Source organism: Condylura cristata, unplaced genomic scaffold (assembly GCF_000260355.1).
Source record: "Condylura cristata isolate star-nosed mole 26May11 unplaced genomic scaffold, ConCri1.0 scaffold00010, whole genome shotgun sequence".
Taxonomy (NCBI): domain Eukaryota; kingdom Metazoa; phylum Chordata; class Mammalia; order Eulipotyphla; family Talpidae; genus Condylura; species Condylura cristata.
This window is the reverse complement of record NW_004567111.1, coordinates 8,199,943-8,218,461: the sequence shown is the minus strand read 5'-3', so window position 1 is coordinate 8,218,461 and position 18,519 is coordinate 8,199,943.

The window sequence follows — 18,519 nt, the reverse complement described above, 5'->3', positions numbered from 1 at the left end:
GGTGGTAGCACCCGCCCCTGGTCTCACAGCTCACGTGGGCTGCCCTGTCTCAGGCCTGGCTTGGCCACCACCTCACTGGGACCTAATTACCCTAATTTCTTTATAGTGTTACTGTTCCCCCAAAAGACTTGCAAACTCTTAGGAAAATGACCATCGCCTGTAGCTCTATGCTCAGCTGATATCAGCTCAGCAAATATTTATTATCTGAGCTGGATTGGGTGATTTTCATGGGGTGGCATGAGTTATCTTAACACTCAGATCCTTACGTGGTTTCCTGCTTTCTGACATTGGAGTTGGGAGAGGAAATCCTACTCTTTGTACTTGGACTTTCTCAGGAAAGGAAAGAACCAAGTTTCCAGAATTTTATATATTTTTAAATTTCTTAAAATATAGGTATACTTGTGCATACAAAAGCTGAGGTGTTGGCCAGAGGTGTGGGGGTGAGAGGATTACCCAGACAGAGTGGGGAGCAGAACAGGCAGAGCCACTGAAACATGTTGCTGAGAGGAGCAGCGGGCCAGAAGGGAGCGATCTGCTGCACTCTGTGGGTCACTCCCTGGCCTGGAATCAAATTCGTGTTTTAGTGGCTACAGACAGCTTCACAGTGCTGTGCCTTAACCCTTTGCACCACGGGGGAAGCCGAGTTTTCAGAATTTCAAACAGAAATTAAAATCACGCTCATTGTCAGCATTTTTCAGTGCAAAAACATGGTTTGAATTCTCTCTTCTGAAAGCCCAGACTTGGAGGTGATGAGGTGATGCTGGTTGACAGCCCTGGATGATTAGAGGTCTAGGACACCCTGCAGGTGACGTCACCACCTCACACACCCAGCACCGCGGGGGACATTTTTAAGCTGTGGCTCCTCTTTTCCTTTTCCTCCTTTATCTTGGGATTACTTTCACACTGGGGTTGGTTTTGAGTCAGCAAGTAAAAGAAAATGAGCTGGACCCCGAAATCATACACACCTTTTCAGCACCAAAAGAGAGGTGCCATCCGCTCACTGAAATTTTTCTGTTTCCATGCAATTTCCATTTCATTTTGTCTGGTGAGCTCTTCTCAACAACAACAACAAAATAAGCTAAACTATAAGCCACCATTAGGGATATAAAAAAGATCGCAGATAGCCGGAAAACGGATTACACCACACACCAGGATGAAATCAACACACAGCACCAAGAGGCCGGCTTGGAGGGATCAATTACCACTGAGCCTGTAATGATCTTCTTACTTCAAAAGCCCTTTCAAGACAGAGCAACGTACCTGCCCTGCACAGACTCTTGAACCAGAGGATAATGTAATCGTCAATACTATAGCCTTTCTCTTTTGTGGGCATTTTAGAAAAAAGCCCAGCGGAGAAGTCAGTCCAGTATTAAGTGTCCTTTTAAACAATACCTTGAAACCAGAAGGCAGCCTCGCTCCTGCAACCCAGGTATTGCTGCCAGTGTGGGCACACCTGGCTCGCCTGTGGCTTCCAGAATAAATCTGTGATTTTTCTTTTCACTGGCCTTCTCACTTCTTGCCTGGCTGAGTCAGTTGCAAATCAGTGGAACGCACCCTTCTCTTCTGTTTTGTTTCAGGATCGGGTATTTGTTTGTGCTTTATCTTGCCCTACCTCTTAATAAAAAGGGTAAACCAGTCTGCCTGAGAGCGTATTGACCGTGCGAAGAATGCGGGATTGTGTTGCAAAGGAGCTCAGGCCGGCAATGTTATCACTCAGCGGGACTGGGTCGCAGCAGAAGGCACATGGTGTGCCATGACGTAGCTGCTCTTCAGCCACAAAAGCAGACTTTTCTCTGTGAATTAGACAAACCACACAAAAGGCAACAATAGCTAGCATAAACACCATTTAATACTATTCACAGGCTATTGAGGAGATGGGCGTTGACTAAGAATTGCAGCAAAGCCAGGACATTGTGGCCAGATGAAAGGAGGCCCAGTGAACAGGAAGCATCATTGGAGCAGGCTGACAGCGACCGTATAACGGCGGGATTGTGGGGCTGGCATTTACCCTGAGGGTCTTTACAGTCAGAAAAATAAAGAGAAATTAAAGCATAAGGAATCCTCTTTGTGTGCACTTAAAGCCCATGAAGCAACACAGAAGCCATACAATTGTCTTTTCAGGACTCGTCTGTGCTTTAGATAATTATGAAAAGGCAACATTTGGGGTGTGCTTACTTCTTGGGGTCTCCATTGCCCACTGGGAAAACTCATCTCTAAAAACAGATGAAATTTTCACAGCAGAATGAATGGTTGTGTAAGCTCTCGCTTCCTTTTAAAGTGGGAGCTAACTGCGGCTGGATTAGTGAAGCTGGCCTCCATTTCTGGCACAGGCAGTATCCACAGAGGGACACCCTCATCCCACGGAGGAGAAAAGGAGAAAAATAATCTATTAAATGAAACAAATGCTTCTTAAAAATATCTGTCACTCTAAAAAGAACTCCTTTAGATGGCCATATTTAGGTAGGGATTTAAATTACTTTCATTTGAGGCAAATTTATAATGATAATCATTCCCTGATACTTCTCAAACTGTACTTTTCTTTAAAGACTTATTTTATGTACACAAAAGCTGGGGTACGGGCCAGAAGTGCAGAAGATGAGAGGGTCTACCAGAAACAGAGTGGGGAGCAGAGTGGGGACTGAAATACACTGCTGAGGGGAGCAGATGGCGAGACAGGAGAGGTCTCCTGTGCCATGTGGGTCACCTCCCTGGCTGGGGATCGAACTTGTGCTGCAGTGGCTGGTGATAGTTTGACAGCGATGTGTGTCTTTAACCCCTATGCCACCAGGGAGGCCCTCAAACTTCACTTTTTAAGCATCATGGGTATGCCAAATATTAACACGTTGAGGAAGATTGGTGATTGGAAGATTCTAGGATAGCCCTAGAATGTTCTGGAATGTCACCTTACTGAGGAAAAGGACTACGTTAAGTGACCAGCCGTGACTAGTAAAAGCAGCGCAAGTTAGACCCCAGGGTTCCTGGTGCCCTGTGCTACCATTTTAAAGATAGAAATATTTTATTTTTTAATATAGACATAATTATTTTTGCTGTGAGCTTGTCAGTTGTTCATTCAGCTGTTGAACCTTCAGCAGCAGCCTGATCTCTGTGTGCCCCAGTTTTGCTATCTATACAGTGGGGTTAACTACTAAGGTTACACTCAGGAATTCAATGAATGAGTCATGTGAAGCATTTATAACAGGACCTGGCATGGCACTGGTGCTCTGTACATGTTTACTCCTCTTACTGTTTGTTCATCAAACAGCAGAAAGGGTTTTGCCGACCATGGCCTCACTAGATGCTGGGGCCGTGGAGGAAGACCTGGATCATTCAGGAAGATCAACAGCAACTAAGGCAGGTGAGGGTCTGTACCGCAGGTGGCCTGAGCCACAGCCACCGTCAGGACGAGAGAACAGATCTCTTTTTCAACTACCAGTATGATGTCTCTCATCAGCTCAAACCATACTGTGCACGAACAGTGAAACTGCCCAGTGTCACAAGTTGTGAAGAATCAGGATCTCAGCAGAAGCTGACTGTACATTTAATTCTGTTTTACACACAGTGCTTCTCAAAGTGTACAACAGAAGAAGGAAAAGCAGGAGCAGCTTGGGGAGGTCTTTTCCCAACATATTCTTTTTTCTTTTCTTTTCTTTTAAAGATTTATTTATTTATGCACATAAGAACTGGGGTACAGATCAGTGGTGTGGGGGTTGAGAGGACTCAGCAGAGACAGAGTGGGGAGCAGAATAGGCAGATTGACTGAAATACACTGCTGAGGGGAGTAGTGGGGAGACAGGAGAGGTCTGCTGCGCCCTGTGGGTCACCTCCCTGGCCAGGGATGGAACTCGTGCTGCTGTGGCTGCCAATGGCTTCATAGTGCTGGGCTTTAACCCTTTGTGCCACCAGGGAGGCCCTATTTTCCCAACATATTCTAATTCCATAGGTTTCATGTGGGACCCAGGATTTTGGCACAGCACACCCCTCCCACCTCCATACTGTCCAAAAACCACACTTTGTGAAAAATGACTGCAAAGTATAGCTCCTTCCTCCCACCTCCTCTGTGCATCCTGGTGGGTCCCCATTTTATTTTCTTACCCATACTCTAGGTCAGCTGTTACCAGTTGGTTGACTAGCAGTGATGCGAACAAGCAGAAGGATTCTTTTATGCCAGTAAAAATGAGCCAGTTAAAGCAGGTTCTGCTGGACTGGGCCTGGTTAGCCAGACTCACTGTAACGCCAGTCCACCTTACCAACATGAGCATAATGAATATGTGATAGAGCGTACCAGTTTCAACTATGGGGGTTCAACGCAGGGTCTTCATTGGGGGTTGTGTTCCTCTAACCCTCAATGTGACTGGATTTGTGACAGGGCTTTTAGGAGGTGATATGGGTTAAATGTGCTTATGAGGGGGATGGACTCATTAACCCAGTAGAATTGGTGGTCTTAAAAGAGGAAGCTCTCTCCCTCTCTCTGTCTCGGTCTCTGTCACTTTCACACTCACACTCACCTAGGCCAATACAGGCCGTGAGAGCTCATGGAAGACAGTCACCTGCAAGCCAGCAGCAGGGCCCTCACCTGAACCCAATGATATTGGCATCCAGCTCTCAGATTTCCAGGCTCCAGAACTGTGAGAAGTAAATGTCTGTTTGTTTAAGACCAAGATGCTTTTAAGAGGAGTATAGCACACCTTCGCCGACACCTCACCCTACAGGAAAGGCCCCTGGAACACAGTCCCTGCAGTGGACTGGAATTCATACACCCCCTCCCGATCGCCCATGTTGGGAACTCGGGTGCCGGAGCAAGGTGAGTTAAACTGAACCAGACACAGGCCGTCCAGCCCTCAGGCAGGTTATCATCTAGCAGGGAAAGCAAAACACATCCGCACTTACCTTTGGCTGAAACGTGATTCTGTGTGTCCAGTTCAGCTGTCCATGTTCTTTTCTTTTGCCTGAAGCTACTTAAAGCATCACAAGGTCAGATGATTAGAGCAAAGTCCTGTGGGAAGCTACAGCACCCCAGGCCACCTGCTGGCAGTCTCCTCCTGGCCCAACTCTCCCCCCTCCCTAGCGACTTGTTCAGCGTCCTCTCCTCCTCTCCACAGCCCAAGCTGTGTGCCTGCACCTTGATGGCCTCTTCAGCCCTGTGGGGCAGGGGCTGCCGAGCTCCTGCTGCCAGCTGGGCCCTGCATGCAGCAGAGGCCCTGTGGTCAAGCAGGCGAGGCCCCTCATGTTAGTGCTTTCCCTCTGCCCCTGTGGTGCAGGGGCTTCACAAATACAAGTGTCACTGAACTGTAGCAAAGCCCGGCCAGCTCTGCTACCCCCGTTCAGCGTAGACCCTGAGTTTTGAGGAGGATTCATCATCTTCCAGTCTCATGCAGCTGGTGTCAGAGAGGAGACTAAGCCCCGTCTGATGCTAAGTTCCCAGTCTTGTCTGCATGTGGAATTCATGTTTTCTGCGCAATTACTAGATGCCAGGCCCAGATCACATGACCGCAGTGTAACAAGCTCTGTCTGGACAATGCATGCCATGCTCTCCGCCAGAAGCAGTTCTGCAGCCTGTACCCAGCTAGGATACCTGCCAATGCTTGCAGACATTTTCGTTAGGAGCAAAGAATGTGCAGGACAGGGAGCAGGCAGACAGGCTGGGGTTGGGGAGGAGGAAGCAGGAGCTGGGGTGTCTGGCTGTGTGCTGCATCCGGCTGCAGGGCACGGCCCAGGCAGGGGTCAGGATGGGTTGGGGCTGGGGGTAGAAAGACCATTGTACCGGGGCCATGCAGACAGAGAATGTCAGTGCCAATGAGGAGAAGATGCATGCACTATCACCGAATGGTCTATCACTGTCACTAGCTTTGGCCAATTAGTGGCTGAAGAAGATCCAGGGTTCCAGCTCAGGCTTAGAGCTTGGGACTGCAGGTGATAAAGCAAAAGAGAGGGACTGTTGGAACAGTTGGTCTAGATTACTCCGAAGTCTCATGCTGGCCACCATATTGCTTTATTTGACTAACAATGGATAATGAGCATGATATTGGCGCTTCTTCTCATCCATTCAGAAAAGGATCTACAAATTTACCTACAAATAAAGTCAGGTTACCCTCATTCTTGGGGCCGTGGGAGTTCATGAGGAGAACCTGCCTTTTCTCAAGACTGCAAAGGCTCCCCATCCTCTTGCCTTCCTTTCGCTACAGCTTTCTCCAAAAGGTAACTTAAAATCCTTGTTTCCAGTTTCAGAAGCTCACGAAAACCTGTTCTTTCCCCAGAACATTACTGACAGGAAATTCTCAACCGTTACTGCTCGCAGCACTGAAACCCACCAGCTTCTTCAAGCTTCGTCTTCTGCCCCCAGTTGACAGCTTTTGTCATTCTTTGTCTCAATGCCCCTCTGTCCTGCTGTCATTGGTGCTCACGATGTTCTCACCACCAATTCTTGAACACTGATTTCCCCAAGACACCACTTCAAGTCTTTTCTCATCTGTTTCCTAAAAGATTCCTAAAAGACTTCATGTCTCTTGTTACCATCTCTTGCCCAAATACAGTGTCTGCTTCTCGGCCTCTTTCTCCAGTGTGTGGTTCCTGTCTGCTCAAGGAGATGTGCCATGGACGCCCATTGAGAAATGCAATGGATGGGCTTGAGCACTGTGTGTCTGGACATGGTGCTGCAGCCCGCTGATTCCCAGTTAGCCCCAGGTTTAAGTGAGATGTTGTCTATTCAACGACTGTTCAAGAGAGAATAACCATAACTAGAAAAGCATTCAGTGACACATTTGGTAGAAGATGAAGAGAAATTGAAATGTTCACTCATTGTGCAAATGTGAATTAGCACAGCCACTTTGGGACACAGACAACTTTACAAAAAATGATGTACATAAATTGATCAGATGACCCATAAATATCATATTTAGTATCTCCCCAAGAGTCATGTAAGTAAGCATTCCTTAAAAAGATTTGTCGATGAATGTTTTAGCAATGTTATTTGTAATAACCAAAAAGTAGTAATAACATTAATTGATGGCAAGAATTTTTTTATAAGCTTTGTTTTTATTTGTGTATACAGAACTGGGGTACAAGCCAGAGGTGCAGGGGCGGTGGAAGGACTCACCAGAGACAGAGTGGGGAACAGAACAGGCCCACTGACGAAGTACACTGCTGAGGGGAGCAGCGGGCGGGTCAGGAGAGGTCTGCTGTGCCATGTAGGTCACCTCCGGGGTGGGGTTCGAACTCATGCTGCAGTGGCTTTAGCTTCTTAGTGCTGTGCTTTAACTCACTGAGCCACAAGGGACGGCCCAAAGGCAAGACTTTTTTTAATGTGGTATATCCATACCTTGGAATATTAGTGAGTAATAAAACAAAAGAAGGACTGATACTCACTACAATATCTGTGATCCTCAAAAACATACTAAGTGAAAGAAACTAAATGCTCCAGACTACTTATGTATTATATGGTGACATTTGTATGAAGTATCCCCCAAAAGAAAATCCATTGAGACAAAATACAGATTAGTAGTTGTCTGAGAGGATGGGACCATGAGTGGACTACAAATACATAGAAGAACATGTTAGGATGATTTGTTTTGGAGTGATGTTTGTACAACTCTAATTTACAAAAGCACATTCCTTTAATTACTTAGGTGTGAATTTTATGGTATAACAATTATGTTCTCTGAGTGGCTATTTAGTAGTAGTTTTTTAAGATTTATTTATTTATGCATGCAAGAATTGGGGTGTAGGCCAGAGGTATTGTGGGGGGTGGGGCAAGAGGATACATCAGAGACAGAGTGTGGAGCACCACAGGTGGATTCACTGAAACACTGCTGAGGGAGCAGCGGGGAGACAGGAGAGGTCTGCCGTACCCTGTGGGTCACTCCCTGGCCAGGAATCAAACTCATGCTGCAGTGGCTGTGATAGCTTCATAGTGCTGAGACTTAACCCCTTGTACCACCAGGGAGGCTCTAGTTAGTGGTAGTTTTATCTTTAAGTAATGGTCATACTATGTGCTTCCTTGTTAATAGTTGTCACTCGTGATCTAAAAAAGGTAAAATACCCTCCCCAAACTGGATTTAAATCTACACGGTGAGAGCAAACACCTAGGACTAGGAGACACCCCAAGGAGGTGGCCCAAGGAGGCTGAGGAACAAGCCGTGCTGACTCAAGGGCATGCTTGCTGGCCACAGCAGAAGCTCCCTGAGACTGACACAGGAGACGCTCATGGGCTGGTTTCATATATGACCAAATCCTATTACACTTGTCCAACTCTAGGCCCCTGGCAAGATTCACTGGGTTTGCCAAAATTATTTTTATAGGCTAAGCAAAGGTAAGCTTTAGCTTAATTCCTTAGCTCACTCATTATAATTTCTCAATTCATGGTACAAAACTAATAAAGTTCAATTACATAATAAAACAAGCCCAGAATGTTAATATTGGTCAAAGTTATAAACACAATAGAATTGATGATTATTTATTGTTTACATTTTCATTCTCATTATAACATGAGAGGCCATTAAAATTCTAAATTAAAAATAAATATAACCTCATAAACTTAGAAATCTACTCAATGAAGTTAATATACATGAAATTAACTATATTCAGGCCCTCCCTGGTGGCACAACGGGTTGAAGCACAGCACTATGAAGCTATCCACAGCCACTGCAGCACAAGTTTGATTCCCAGTCAGGGAGCGACCCACATGGCACAGCAGACCTCACCTGTCTCACCTGCTGCTCCCCTCAGCAGTGTCCTTCATCAGTCTGCCTGTTCTTCTCCCCACTTTTACCCACCCCACCCTAGCCCCACCCCATCCCTCTGGCCTATACTCCAGCTCTCTCTTATATGCATAAATAAATAAATCTTTAAAAAAAATCTATTATATCCACCTGACAAAAGGGATTGATTTTTAAATAGAATTGGGAATCAAATATAGGCACACATTTAGTCAATATTCATAGCGTGGAGGAAATTCAAGAAGGTAAGTAAATATCACAGGCAACGTTTTAAAGAATTGAAGACTTCCATCGTTCAGCTTGTTGGCATTCAAATAATGACAGCGGCTCAGCTGGATGGAGGAGATCCGGTCGTCAGCCTCATCGGGCAGTTAGAGTTTCGTTTGGAGGTCAATTTCCTGGACCTTGATTACAAATCATCAGAGCATCCTACATGTCACACTGGCTCGAAGTTGGGGAAACCGGCACTTACCTTTTTTCGAGGCAATTTGTCTGAATTACCACAGCCAGCGGCCCCAAAAAAAGGAGATGAGAGCTTTCCCTGCCCGCTCAGGAAGGAGGCTGGGAGTGAGCAAGAGAGGCAGAGAGGGGCCTGTCTCCTTGTTCAGGATGACAGCAGCCTGCAGATGGTAGGGCTGACAGCCCAGCGCCCGTGTGAACTGCATGACGTCATGGCTTCCCGAGCCGGGACAGCACTGAGGGGCTTTATTCGCACAGCACCTGCCCTGAGACAAACAGAACGGATTTCTGCCCCCCAGCCCTCAATAAGGGGACCTATTCATGGGGTGTCCTGCCTTGTTTATCAACCAGGAAGAAGGGCTAGGTTCTTGGCCTCTGGTGCCCACACGTGAGGGAACTTCCATCTTTACCTAAGATACTGCAGACACCAAAAGCCGAGAGCCTCTAGTCCTGAGCTCTGAGGAATGACACAACATAATATTCAGTATGAAAAGAAAAAAGGATGACGTGTTATTAGTCTGTGCCCAGTAAATTTCTCAGAACCAAAATAAGTCAAGAAAAGTATTAAAATGACTCTTTTCTCCGTCCTCTTCCTTTTCTTCTTTCTCTCTTAATTTTTTGTAGTTTTTTGTAGTTTGATTCACCATAGCAGATGGTCATTAGAACTGACTGATTCAGAGAACTAGGATGCTTGTAATTTTTATTTACTAAGTTCGGATCTTCCCCAAAAGTGTTTCTTCGTGCTCTGTCTGTGAAGCTCTCCCAGGGGAGTCCCTGCCAAACTCACCTCCTGCAGCCTTTCATGACAGATGCTCAGCCTCTGAGCCTGTCTAGAGTCAGATTTCTTCATATAGATCCTGCAAGTGGGGCCTCCCTGGTGGGGCAAGGGGTTAAGTCTCAGCACTGTGAACCCATCCAAAGCCACTGTAGCACAAGTTCAATCCCCGGCCAGGGAGCTGACCCACAAGGAGCAGCAGACTTTTCCTGCCTCACCTGCTGCTCCCCTCAGCAGTGGATTTCAGTCAGTCTGCCTGTTCTGCTCCCCACTCTGTCTATGGTGAACTCTTTCACCACCTGCCCCCCACCACCTGTACCCCAGTTCTTGTATGCCTAAATAAATAAATCCTTAAAAAAAAAAAAAAAAAAACCAGCAAGTGGACTGTCGCTTCCGCTCCTGCCTTCTCCCGACCTTCAGACTTTTGAGCATGGTCAGTCAGTCTCTTGGAGTCAAAAGGACTCCACGTGCTATGATTATAAAGTCATAGGACTTGAGTGAAAGTCACATTATTGATGGTCTGCTCTGACTTTTGCAATAGAGAAATCTAAGTATTTCAACAGCCCAAACCCTACTTAGCTAGATGCAGAGATAGGGGATTGATTACACATGAGGACAATTTGGCCTGCTCAAGGGAAGCCTGATGTCAACAAATGCAAAATTACAATGCTCATCAATGAGCCGAGTTTGTCTGCCTGCCTGTAACTTCACTGGGTTTCACAAGGTTTCTCTTGAAAGATACAAACATGCCAGAAGCTCTTTTTCGTGGGACCTTGAGATGGTTGACAGCACTTTTGTCCTCTTCACACCAACCTCGTATGCACATTCTGCGCCTCACTTTCAGATCAGAATCTGGGTTCTGCTTTTGTCTTTCATGCTGGGGCCTCCATTTGCATGACATTGCAATGAAATGATATAAAGACAAAATATCCCATGTGAAAAGCAGTATATATAACGTGAGTAAATTATAAAGTATAACTACATTAAATAAAGAAAAAACTGGCCCTCCCTGGTGGCACAGCAGGTTAAAGCACAGCACTAAGGAGCTAAAGCCACTTCTGCATGAGTTCGATTCCCGCCTGCCCTGGAGGTGACCACAGGGCGTGCCAGACCTCTCCTGACCCACCCGCTGCTCCCCTCAACAGTGTACTTCGTCAGTCAGCCTGTTCTTCTCCCCGCTCTGTCTCTGGTGAAGCCTCTCGCCGCCCCTAAGCCTCTGGCCTGTACCCCAGTTCTGTATGCACAAATAAATAAATCTTTAAAATAAATAAATAAATAAACAAAAAATAAAGAAAAAACTTCCACTTGAAAGCAGAAACTCTCCAACTGTTTACATAGTAATCTCCAAAATGGCATAAGCCTAAAATAGTCCTTTGAGGTACAGGAAGAAAAGTATATTATCAACCGACATGGCTTAATCTAAGGAAGAGACATGAACCTTCTGGATATTTACATAAAGTAGCACATGTATATACTTTACGTGTAAACATGAAGGGTTTGGGGATGCATCTCAGATTTCCTTAACTGTAGCCACATACTATTAAAAATACTTGAGACCTCTGTTTTAAACTATGTCGATAGCCTATGAATTCACCAATCTAAGGGGCAAACATCTGTAAGGAAAATAGAATAGTATCTGGTAACATAGGAGAGAGCTTTCATAAAGTAATCTGAGATCATGTCAATGAGAAAAACAAATCAACAATGTATTTTGACATGTTTTAAAACTATATTAGCTGATTTAGTAACTAAATCAAATGGACTTTGTCTAAACTTCTCCAAAAGCAAATGAAAGCAAAATTTAATTTAAACTTACAAAAGCAGAAATAGCTAAAGGTGTGTTCGAATACTGATTCATCAAGTTAGAAATCATTAAATTAACATTGTCACTGCTATTGTAAAACTTTTCTGAATCAAGATAATATTAGAGCTTGTTGTGATGCTTGTTTGGGGAGAACTTTCCGCCTTCCCGGGCCATGGTGCGTAAAGCAAGTGTAAACTTTGCTGATTCCAGGCCCATGGCTTGCAAGTTAGAATGCTGTTGGGCTACACTCTTGGCTTTTCCTTGTAATCTGGAAAAAGTATCACTGTCTTACTTCTTTCTCCATCTTTAAAATGGAGACAGTGACATGAAAATACAGAGACACCTCTGGCTTAGAAGAAGATGCCAACAGTAACCAAAAACTTAGGTAATAAGGAGCTTGAACTTAAGTCTGAACTAGTGTGTCATGGAGAAGTGAGCTTGTTATTTGAAAAATATGGATTCTCTCAACTTCCCCAAGATATTTGTACACATCAGTGACAGTGAGCACGTAGCTGACCATCCTCAAAATGAGGCTGTTCACTAGCAGATGAAAGAAAAAGAAACACTTCAGAATCGCACGTTTAGTGAATTTTCTGAATTTGCAGCACTTAAAGATAACACACACACACAGATGAGAGGACACAAGAAGCCATGGTGGAACATCTATGTTAGTTTTTCTCTGATCTTAAAAGACAGGCTACTATTGGAGTGGTCACTGATGGGTGATAATGACCCCTCTCCAAATGGATGTGTCTAAATAAGTAGCCAGAGACTTCCTGCTTCGTGATATCATGTGAGCTATATCGCTTCTACTCTACTGGCCTTTGAAACCTTCATGCTGGTGATGGAAAGGTGGCAGGACCCATGGACAAAGCATCCAGATGATGCGCATGTGCTGAGAGAATGAGCTGCCTCGCCATTCCCCTCCTCAACCGTCCCCTCAAAGTCCCACCAACAGACACTGCCCAGAGCCAGGGCCATGCTGCTCAGAAAGTCTCTGATGAAGCTGTGTGCTTTGAATTCTAATTAGAGAGCCAAAGGACTTGGTCCCAGACTCCAGGGGAAGATGAATAACATAAATGGCCTTCTCCCCTGGAAAAAAAATCTAATTATATGTGTATAGATTTTTTTTAAAGGTTGGCACTGAATACTCAGAGATATATAAAAATCATATTTACCCTCCATAAGAAAATCGAAACAGAAATGATATTCTGAGACAAAAGGCCAACTTCAGAACTTGGGAAATGGCGGCAGCTAGGAAGCGCAGCCTGCAGTGAAAGCGTCCCCATAAAATGCTGACACCATCCCGCAGAGAGCCCAGAAGCTGCTGGCCATCATCTCTTCACTGTTCCCTCTGAGCGTCTGCAAAGGAGGCTGCGTTTTCACCTTGAGCTTAATATAAAATCTTTTTGAACAGGAGGATTTTTGTTGGTAGCTATCATTATGAGTTTGCTATCAATCAGTACTAAAGACTAAGAGTTGCTAACATATTGTCATTCCTCAAACTGATAAAATTAATGATCTAGGGAAACAAGAGAGCATGGTTAACAATAGAATAAAACTTGGAGTCAGCAAGTTCTGGCTTTCTGTCCTGGGTCCATTAGGTGGGCCCAGCCATGTAGCCTGCGAAAACTGTTTAGTTCCTCTGAACCTCAACTTTGCACTCATAAAACAGGAGAGAAATCCTCTTATTCAAATTCAATTGAATGGAGGCTTGAATTCGAGGTGAACGTGTGTAAGTCACGTAAGTTCTCAGTCAAGGGCATCTGTCAGGGTTGTCACACATCCATGGCTATTGTTTCATATCCCGGTTAAGATGATAAGGAAAAGACCTCACATGCAAACTGGGATTCATGTCCAATTCTGCACGCTGAACACATGTATTAGTCATTCTAACAAAAACTCAAACCATACTCTGGTTTCTCTTCAGATCGTATAAATCTTTCACCTTTTACAATAACTCAAACCAGTGGGCTTTTAATTTATTTGTAAGTATGTGCCTTATTGTAATTTGGAGGTGGGGTGAAAATGGAAAAATCATCTTTTGAATAACATCAAGGATCACACTTACAACCACTTCTTGATCTTAAAGCCTTCTCTTGTCCCAATGGATTCATTACTCCAGTTGTCAAAACGTGGTATGAAAGGCCTCCCTGGTGGCAGAGGGGTTAAAGTTTCAGCACTACCAAGCTATCAGCAGCCCCTGAGGCATGAGTTCGAGCCCTAGTCAGGGAGCTGACCCACATGGCATGCAGATCTCTCCTGGATGTCAATACATCCACCTGTCCTGTTCCCCACTCTGTCTCTGGTGAATCCTCTCACCTACACCCCATTTCTTGTATGCATAAATAAATAAAATAAATCTTTTTTTAAAATGTGGTATGAAACTAGTGAGCTATTATCCATGCAGATCTTCTGGTTTTCCTGTTCTTATTCCAACTCTAAGTCTACTTAGGTACAACATAACATTAATTAATAAGAGACATAGTGACTGATCCAGGTGAAATCTGTTATGCTTATAAATACAGGTCCCAGCAAAACAATGCTCAGGGTTTCAAATATTAAAGACATAATATCAAGATCACGTTTTGCTGCAAAGTTTAAAAACAAATGTGATAATGCAGACTCCTGTGGTAGGATTCAATCAAATAGATTCCACAATTGAGAATATCTAGACTTCTAGCTACTCACATAGACAGAGAATGTTCATTACCAATAAAAAGGATTCCGAAGGAAGTGCAACTGTTTGCATGATGCTCAATTAATAGCCTAGAAACACTGTATTTGAATACCTGGTCTTGCAGTATAACAAATTATGTCAAAACTGAACGGCTTAAAACAACAAACATAAATCAACTCACCTCCCGATGGGCAGAAATCTTGGAGCTGCTTAGCTGGATGGTCCAAGAGCAGTCATCCTCTCTCTAGAGGTTGCTGAGAGGCTGCTTGCTATTTCATCTGAAGGTCTGCATGGGAGAAGGGCCACTTCTAGGTTTACTCACTGAGCTGTTGGTCGGTCCGTGAGCTTTTGATCTGTCGCTGGCTGTTGACAGGGATGCCAGTTAACTCTGCTTCACCATAGGCTGTCTGAAGGTCTTCCTGACATGACAGCTGGCTCCCCGCCCTTGTGAGCTCTCTATCTGAGGCTTCTGTTCTTGGCCACATGGGCCTTTCCACAGGGCCCCTCACAACATGGCCACCGGCCCCCTCTACTGCAAATGAAGAGAGAGAGCAGAAGTCCAACTCTGAAGCCAGTCTGGTCACGTATTTCTCTGTATTGCACTGATCACACAGATGATTCTGGAATGCTGTAGAAAGGGATGACACAGAGGTGATAACCAGGAGAATGTGGACTCGCTGGCTACTATAACACCCTAAACATTAAGGGCAGAGTGGCCTCTGGTCTGCTTCAAATGGAGGCTTTCACTCTGAAGGAAGACAGGTGGCCCGTGATTGTGGGAAGGGCCTTGGGCAAAGCAAAAAGGAAAGACTGAGCTACATACATCTCAGTGCAAAGTGATTTGCTCAGATACAAACTGTAGTTGTGCTTCTGTTAGCAAGCTCATATTTTTCCTGTGACTTTTCCACACAAGATAAAAGTGTGGGTTGGGGAAAAAATACTATTTTCACCTGTAGATAACTTTCGTCTCCAAAAAATGTCTAGTTTTGAACAAATCGAGTGGGAGACATCCATTTGATGAGTAGAGTTTTAAAACCAAGACTTGGAGGTACATCTTCATTTTGAAGTTGAGGAAAACAGGGGTCTGATTAGTCCTTCCACTTCCAAGGGATAGCAACAGAGGGAAGGCCCAGAAGGGAATTCCCAAAGGGACGGGAATTCCCAAAGGGGTTGCGTTTCTGGTTATTTTTAAAACAGAAACAACACAGAATAAGAGGTTGCCAGCACCACAATGTTGAGTGAGCAGAGTCTGTGGATACCACCAGGAACTGTTGGAAGGAACGTCTGGGAGGTGACCATGCATCTCTTCCGAGCATCTGAGTATTGCCTTCTAGATGCTGCTTACACTGAATATCTGCAAGGCTTCTTCCTTCGCTCCGCCACTGCTTCTCTTCCGAGTACCTCATAATGATCTTTTTAGAAAGCATCACTAGGGAAGGCTAGAAGCCGTGAGATGTTGACCTTTCACTATATAATAAACACCTGAGCTCTGGATGACGAACGAGACTTACAAGTGGATCTGACAGTTCCCAAATGTTTGCTGTATCTGTATCTTCACTGAATGAATTATCGATACTCACCAAGCGCCGAGCCTGAAGCTAGAGACTGGGCCAGAGCAGTAAATGACTCCATATGTCCCCAGATGATGTCCTCTATCTACTGCTACCTTCACTCCAGAGAAATGATCACGTCTCTTTTATTATCATTGGTAACAAAATATTCCAGTTCTAGCTGCCAACATGGTGGCAGCTGATGCTACCAGTGGCTCTAGAGGCGAAGGAAAATTTACTGTTCTTTAATGAAACTCCTTCAGGACTTGTTCCCTTAAAACAAAAGGAACATGAGACATGCTGGCCTTGTCACCAGAGTGCACTTTCCACCAGGAGTGTGTGGTAATGCATTTTTTTTCTTCACCGGGTCACTGGGGATTGGCATTGGAAGCAACGCGTGGGTCACTTCAGGAAGTGATGGTTATTCGTGTGTGGTTCGTCGGAATGTTTAGGTTTTCCCAGGACTGGCTTGTTAATGGTTGAACGAACTGAACGCCAATCAGGAGCCAACCATTTGTTCTCAGTGAATACTTCCATTTCTTGTGACCTAGAGCCTTCCCTCAAATCCCATCTATTGGGGGCTGGGGGGGGGGGGGTTGGAGGAGGGAGGGTGGTGGTGGCTGGGGGACAATGGATAATGGCATTAATATTTCTCTCTTCACCTCCTGGAGGGCTTGCATTTTGCAAGAGAAGGTGACATCAGTGTGAAACTCACCCTCTTAAGCTTTCAGAAACATGTCTCCTTATTTAAAGATTAGATTATCCTCCTTCCATTGTTTTCCATTAGATTTTGTTTCCTTTCTCCTTTTGGGGAAAGGCCAGCTCACTACTTTTGAAAGGTGATGGACCATGTCAGGATTTAGAAAGTGAAAGGAAAGAGATTGGTTTGGATTTTCCCACTCTCTTTGTGTGCTCTAAAGCTCAATAAACTTCGAATGGTGACTGCAGGTATAGGGGTAGAGGAGAGCTTTTGTATCCTTAGAAAGCCTTGGTCTCTGTTGGATTATAGAAGTCATCAAGAGATAGGGAAAAAGTTCAAATAGCACTTTCACTGCTTTCCATGTCAATGGGTATGTATCAGCCATATTCCACTGCTACAAGAATCAGCATGTTTAAGTATTGATAAAATAATTTTAAAGGACACAATGCAAGTTATCAAAAAATTGGATGAGTTTGTGGTAATGAAGACAGGACTGTATGTAGTTCATATTCAAGTTTATGGATCTTCCTGAATACTGAATAAATTGTCAACAGGGCACTAAAACCCTATGTGAAAGAATCAGTCCCAACTGTTAATCTCCTGATACCATCTTATTGTGATTTTCTTAAGTCTAAGTAAAACTTTTAAGCTCTTTCTGGCACTACGATATCAGTCCATTGGGACTTGACTATATTCACTTATTCTGTAGATTTCATGCTACTTTTCTTTAAAGCAAATTACAAAATAACACAGCATATAGCAAATCTAAAGCCAGCAGGAAAGCCAAAATGTGCAGTCCTCATTTCAGGTTGATATAACACAATGGAATTTCTTTAGTCTATATTTAAAATACAAAACTCAGCAAACACTCTTCTCCTATAGTCAGAAGCATACGAGCCTCCAGTTTCGTTACTCAGCAAATACGTGTCATAAAAACAGCTGTCTGTGATCACCCACAGGTGATTGGGGCAATTTTTTTGAGGGACGTGAATAAGAGCGTTAACAAGTATGAATTCACAGCCAGTGGTGGAGCTCATTGGCCTTTTCACAAACTTATCTTACCCTCTTCATTTCCAAGTATTAGCCTAGCACTCCAGAGAGTTGTACATCTCAGAAATGACTGAGAAAAAAAAATAAAGTTCTTATGTGCATTCGGAACTGAAGACAGTACATCAAGCTGAGCCTAAGGAAGATGCAAGGCCCTCTCACCTTTTTCTGTTCGCTCCAACTTGGAGAAACAAAATGCTGTGTAATCACCTGTTATCAGTCAGTCAGCACTGCCCACCACCCTTTCTCTTCTTGTCTTTTTATGAGCCCCCATATGCATAAAGGAAGGATAAATTAATTAACTGTGCAAACTCACTGAATCCTCCAAACACATCCAGACATCACCCAGTGGAAGCCAAAGTAGGCTGTGCACTGCAAGTTGTGTAGATGGTAGATAGCAGCCATCTACGGTCAATCTATTCCCACAGCAGGATTAAGTGAATTCAAATTCAAATGCTGTGTCCCCAATATGTTGTCTAGAGTGAAGAATTGTGAATATTCTCATTGCAAAGTGGAATAATGCTTTCAGTGGTAGGTATTTGTCAGAACCCTCCTAGCCACGAGGGGCATTTGGCTTCAAAAGATAATGCACATTGAGAATATAGGATTCCTATATAACTAACATTTTGTGATTGGGTATTTGTGTTACTTGGCTAACAGTATTAATTGAATTAAAGGTACAAGAAGACTTTGTCCCAATACCCAGAGAAGACTGTTTGCATTTTAAGAAGTGATCACAGCTTGTTATATAATTGCACGGGGGGAAGGGTGAGGGAGGTAAGAGGATTCACCA